Source organism: Sesamum indicum, linkage group LG1 (genome assembly GCF_000512975.1).
Source record: "Sesamum indicum cultivar Zhongzhi No. 13 linkage group LG1, S_indicum_v1.0, whole genome shotgun sequence".
NCBI lineage: Eukaryota > Viridiplantae > Streptophyta > Magnoliopsida > Lamiales > Pedaliaceae > Sesamum > Sesamum indicum.
The window spans coordinates 6,254,888-6,262,140 of NC_026145.1; the positions used below are offsets into that span (position 1 = coordinate 6,254,888).

The window sequence follows — 7,253 nt, forward strand, 5'->3', positions numbered from 1 at the left end:
GACGCTCTATGTGTATTCACGTTTTTCGGTTATGGAAATCTTTTATTTGAATCAGATCTGATCGAATCGTCAATTAATTCTCTTGTTATGCGATAGTTCACTCTCCTAAAATCGTATCCTATCACATGCTGTATAATTGGTTTAGATTTGACCAGGCTCGATCCGGATTAAAATTTTCTATGAAATAAAAATAATAAATGAAGAAGTTAAATGACTTTTAGGTTTATGATTAACCAAGATTAGTTAAATGCTCTAAGATTAATGAATAATTATCAGAAAAAGAAATAAAATGAATGCGTTTGCCGGGAGTCGAACCCGGGTCTATTGCTTGGAAGGCAATTATCCTAACCGTTGGACTACAAACGCTGATTGTGCAATCAGAATATCTATTATGTTTATTTTCGAGGTTAATCCATTACAATTATATCATAAATTTCAATTATCAATAATTAATATTTATAAATTATTAATATCAAATATTTATAATTAATCAATAATTACTATGAACATTGACCAATACTATTAATGTGGGTGTTATCGATCAATTAGCTAAGACTTTTTTAATTTAAATCTTAAATTATGGAATTTTCATTTACGATTCTTATTACTTTCATAGTCTTAATAGTGTCAATATTTGTAATAGAAGTTATCATTAAAAATAATTAGTCGCAAAAATGAGATATAAAATTGTCACTATTAATAATTAACAGCACATATATAGTGACAATGCCGTAGCAACAAATATAATTGCCGTTCTATTTGTATGTTAATATAAATATATAACTATTATCTATAACGATAATTTAAAAACAATATTTTTGGTTAATAATTACATTGTGATAAGCTGTAAAAAAATAATTATACTATGATAAAATTAAAATTATTTATTATTTACTATCTATATTATTATAATTTTAAATTTTTATTTAATATTTTATCACTAATATATATATATATAGCACCGACATACAAAGATACCATCCCAAATAGTCCAATATTTTTGCACTTTCCTGCTGCAGTTGGTCACATGACATTGTATGCGATGGTAATGATTGTATGCTTTGGGATGGTAATAGGGCAAGTCTGGGACGAGTTTGTCAAAATTCGCTACTCGTCGGGTGGATCCAATGGCCTGTAGATTCAGTTAATATTTTTAAATTATTAAATAAATAGTTTTTTAAAAAAATAATATTATCATAATTTTATAAATATGAGTTGAAAGGTTAATATACTTTTTATTTAAATATATGTGCATTTTTTTTTGGGTATTAAAATATTAAATTTTTGGAATAAACTTTAAAATATTTATAAACTATTTATATCATTATTCTAATTTATAAAAATATTAAGTTTATGTATTATATATAAGTATAAATATTTTTTACATATTTTCTATATATGTAAAAATATATGTTGTATAAATACACTATAAAAAAAAAAAAAGTTTCCACTACACTATAGATGACCACGGATTAAAAGTCGTGGTAAATCAATAATATTAACTACGGTTAAAAAAAATCAAAGCAAAAATTTAGATTTTTACCATAATTAATCAATATTCGCCTTAGTTTTTAGTCATAGCCAAAACATTTGCCATGATTTTGGCCACATCTGCAGAAACAACGGGTAATTGTCGTTGCGAAACCGTAGTTAATTTTTATTTGCCACAATTTTTTTCTTTTAACTATAGTAATTTACCGTAGTGAAAGATCATATTTTTCCTAGTGATATATATAAAAAGGAGTTACATTATCTGAAGTAAAGATTGTTCCCCAAATCTACTCTCCAAATTTTTTCCAATGGCTTGAAGCGTATTATTGAATATGGATGCGTAATTCTCTCCAGACTTGTGGAACAAAATTACGGTTCATCTTGAAATATGGTATCAAGGTTTGAAGATTTGACACAAGGGAAGACGTAAAACCAAGGTGTTATAGAGTTTTGTCGTGACATAAAGCTTTTGAACTTGCTTTGTTGTGAATTTGTTGTAGTATGCAGCCGAGGCCCTTATCATAGGCATGAACAAGGTTTAGATTTATACGGATCAATCAGCTAACAGAATGTACTTGAACATACTTTGGCTCAATTATTCAATCTCGAAAAAAAATTATATTTATATTGAATCGACCTATGGAAATGCATAAGACCGGAATTCAGTGTGGGTTTATTGTGAATTTATTATTTTGAAAATATTCCAAATTTATTATAAATTTTAATTTGAAATTCAATTATTAATTATTTATTTGAATTTTTAATCAATAATTTATTTCAAAATATTTTGTGTCAACACACATATTAAATTCATCAAAGAATAATAAAATATTCAGGTTCGTTATACCAATAAAAAAAAGACCAAATTATAAAGAAAATGAAACACATCACATCTTATGTTAATTTTCACATCACTGTTTCATTCCAACCTAATCAGCGTACTTTGATATTATGAGGCCAGAAATGAATCAGCATTTATACATTAGGCCACCACAGGAGCATGTGGCCTTAGAAATTTCAGACATAATATATATATATATATATATATATGATAAATTTTATCCAGATCTCAAGAAATTTATTTAATTATTTTAAATATTTAAATTATGCTACATAAGTTTGTTCCTCATGTAACTCATTTCGATAGGATTTCAGTGAATTTTATATATAACAATTTTAAAAATACATCTTAAAGCCCTGTCACTTTCTTTGGACTTGTTAAGGGACGGACAATATTTAAATTTGGACACATTCTAATAACTAATATACAGATCGAACCAATAATTTTATATTAGACCCGAATTCGAACATGTACTCATTAAAATAAGCATTTTAATTATGGGTAGGGTTTAGATCCTAAAATATTTGTGAGTATAAGTGTTGCACGGTCGAAATCTATAGTGAATTAAAATTTCAATGAATTTTTAGACTTTTTTATATATCAATGGGCTCGATTTACTTGTCATTTAAAATTCTTAATTTTTGTGCTGTTTTTATTATTTTTTTTTATGGATTGATATTTGGAAAAAAGATTTCCAAAGTCTTCCATCGTTATTTTCCGTGTTGACATTTCCAAATTAAGTTTACGATAAAATTAGTTTACGAACAATTTTACCCCTATGAGTGCATATGGACTAAAACTGCCTTTCAAAAGTTGCATATATAATTGTCCGAAAATTTGCCAGAGGACTAAAAGTAAGCAATATCGTAAGTTACTGGATCTAAACAAAAATGAACATAGTTATCGAACTAAAATTAAAATTAGGCATACTTAGCGGACTAAAATAATGTTTTTTTCTTTATTTTATCGATTGAAAGTTGGTGAAATATTTCTATTAAATTAATTCAATAATATGTTATGGTGATATCATTATATAAAAAAAATGTGTATAATATAATATTTATATAAAAATTACAGATATATATAGAGAGAGAAAATAAGAGAAAACAGATCACACTAAGAAACACCAATTTCTTCCTTTGTTGTCATAATCACAAGCTGAAAAGAAGTAAAAAAATAGGGAATTTCAATTCTAAAATGGCAATAAACTAACAAATGGAGAATTTAGCATTGGAAGTATTTTTAGGTATTTTCTATTTTGTTCTTTAGTTTAAAAAAAGAAAATAAAAAATCAGAAAATGCTCAACGGAGTGAGATCTGTGTCAACTGAGCGGCGGAGTCGGAGAATGGCGATGGCCTGGCGTTTTGCAGCAATGAGCGACGACGAGATGCGGCGACGTGCGTCTTTGGCTGAGGGGAAGAAAGAAAGAAATGAGCAGATTGTCGTTGTTGAGAAAAAAGGATCTGTGTCTCAGCCGAGCAACAATGGAGGGGAGAGAGGGAGAGAGGGTGTTGTCGGTGCATTAAATGTGATGGATTTGGTACACTGCCATGCCATAAATTTGGTGGGTGAGTGACTAAAAAAGGGCATAATAGGCAAGCGATCTGGGCAAACGAGAAATCCTGACAATTGGGATGGCTGTCAAAGCTGGCTGAGCGGGGATGAAAATGCAGCCCACAATCAGACAATGTATCGGGCTTCATTAAGTAACCGACGGGCTAACAAGGAAAAGCCCAAATATCTACTTAGTGTTTGGATTTGTAATTTGGATGTCTTGTTTCGGTATTTTGGAGATAGATAGAGAAAAATAGAGATAAATAAGTATGTGTTTGAAACAGATGGTATATTTGGATTTGTGTTTTGATATAATATAAAATAGTTTAAAATAAGTTGTGTATGTGTGATGTTGGGATATAGGAGACAAAAGTTACTGTTGATTGTCAAATCATCTCTTTTATATGTATATTTATTAATATAATTGTGTATGTACAGTATTTTATTTGTTAGTGAAATATAGTATATAAATTGTTATTAAGTAATTTTCTTTGTTAAGGTTTTCTTTTTACATTTTAAATAATTATTACAAATTCAATGATTAATTAAATGCATTGTAGTATTGTCTCCAAAATTTTTTTGTTACACTTTATATTTGGACTGAAAAAATATAATATATCAAATTTGAATAATATATATTTTTAATTAAGTATGTATTATTGGTATATTGTCCTCAATTTTTAAATTTCTCAAATATTTCACAGAAGTATTAAAAATTTTGAGTACAAAATATTTAAATAGTGTAAGTTAAAAAAAAATTGTAATTAATATATAGTAAATTTGAAGTATAGGTAATGTGTTGAAAATACATTCGTAAAACTTTATATTCAGATTGATTAATTATAATTGATAATTGAAGTAATGAAAAATATGAATTTCGTACATAGTACTGATCTATTATCCTCAGTATACAAAACTAAGTAATTTATTGAGGTAGAAATTTTTTAAATATTTTTACTCAGTAGCATTGATAGTAAATATTTTTGTAAGTTAAAAATTATTTTTTATATATAATTATTGCTTAGATTTAACATATAGTATATATATTAAATAATATGTAATATATATTATATAGATAATTTAGAAAAATTAACTATACCTCATTTGCTTTGGTGTGGAGTTTATTTATTTATATTAAATAATAATTATGAATGAATAATTACATGCACTGCAGTATTATGTTGAAAATGATTTCGTCCGTCTTTATATTTACGGTGAAAATATTTAATTGAAAAATTGCACAATAAGTACTTTGCATTATGCATGAAGTAATGATATACCGTCCAAAATTTTCATTATTTGAAAAATATTTCGTTCATATAGAAAACTATATTGAGTCCATAATATCTAAATAGTTAAAGTTGAATCAATTAGCATTTATTAGTTAAAAATAGAACAATTAAAATATTTTTATTCGTAACATATAAGGTTGTCAAGTTCTACGGAATTGTCCAAGTGTAACCACACAACTGCACGATATATAAGAAACGAATGGATTTGACACTCACAAATTGCTCGAGTAGTTGTTTTCTTTTTACTGATTAAATCAATATTTGACTTGGAAGTTTCACAGGTGAGCATTATATGCATAAGGACCGTCACGATACCGTGGTGGGAGTCCCTGTGGTCGCAGTGAGCGTGCTGTGCTGTCTCTCTCATTATACATCTGGGCACCCCGATCAGATTGCATGCCAAACTGACGAATGTAGTCAGTCCATGATCCAATCCCCCCCACTTTCGATCCCATGTCGAGACTAAGTCGTGCGGCTAATGAGGTATTGCGTGCTAGCGCTGGGCCACCATCTCCACAGGCTACATATTCCACTGCATCCCAACTGACGATGTGTGTATGTGTCTATAATGATGGGGCAATAGAATCCGATATGACAATAGGTGCATCCTCGCCTCCTCTCACCAGATTACACACGGTGTTACCACTGTCGTCATTTTCTGCTTCGTTCTAGGCAACCTGATGGGGCCCCACACCTCTAGCATGCTGGGATAATGTGGTTCTGGGTACTGATAGTACCGTCTAGCCAATGAAAAATGCTGCACAATGGTCCAATTAATAATTTGTTGGCGTTGCAAATTGTAATAGTAATTTTAAACGGTAATTGTTAGATAGATGTTATCACATGAAATAACACGACATACCCATGACGCACGTGGTCGTAGCTTTAATGGAAATATCGTAACAAATATTTCAGTATCATAATAAATCCCTGGTATCTGAGTGATTCCGTGGAACTGGCGAAATCGACTTTTAAACTCGTAGAATTTATCATGAACTTGATCACGGGTGTAAGGATATCCAAAATATCTTCGTAATCCACATGCCTAATGACCCATATGCACCTCCGCACGTGCATTGTCTCTATAGGCGCCCGATTGTTATCGTCAAGTATCATCCATATGAAGCGCAGCTCAATATTTGTGGAAATCCATCACTTTTCAGATATCTACGATATGCCATGGCTGCAAAGAATTACGATTAGGAAATAATTATTGTGCGACATCACATCACGTGTACAGTTGAAAATGTAAAAAAATATCAATTTTGCTTGAACTACTATCTAAACAGTTTTACAATTGTGAACAATCAAGCACATATCATCCTTCATGCAAATACTACTAAATGATCTTATAGCATAACATTCCAAGACAGTGAAAATTGGATAGTAGTTTTAATAGTTTACATATGAATCAACATTGTCCACTACATTCATTGCTAGTTTGGATGGTTGGTTGCCCACATTTTCATCGCTATGCTATCTCGAAGGTTGCGTTGGGCTTCTATCTCATAAGTGGTTGGATGTCCCCTATGATAGAATGAATCCATATTAGGTTGAATGTCTTCATCTAGTTCGTTGAATATGATGTCATCGTTGCTAAACCTACTGATGAAGTTATGAAGGGTGCAACAAGCAATTACTATATAGACCTGGTGGTTTTGAGGTAGCTCAGCATCCCCCACTATAGTATTGAAAAATGTTTCTTCAATACACTGAAGTATCGTTCAATTATATTTTCCAACCTTGAATGTGCATGGTTAAATATGTCCTGTGGGGTATGATATCGACGACCTTGTTCCCTCCACTCAGACCTTGTTCTTCGATAACGAGCCAGAAAATATTGGTTGTTTGCGAAACCCGCGTGCACCAAATAATACTTACCTGCATTGTCACAAGGCATCGTCATAAAGGGTAGCGCTAGTACCACGTATTTTACCCTTAAACAAGATGGTCAGTGGAATCTAATTTATATATTACAATGCTCAGCGATCGGAGGGAAAAAAAAATTCCGGTCCTGTGAAACTGCATGGTCCAGGACATGGGCATCGACCGCACTTCCTTCCCACCCAGCATA

General features: G+C 30.5%; 1 non-coding gene across 1 annotated transcript; it reads right to left on the reverse strand.

The window, feature by feature from the left end:
* On the reverse strand, window positions 295-366 carry TRNAG-UCC. Its single transcript has one exon. It is a non-coding gene; the product is annotated as a tRNA-Gly (tRNA).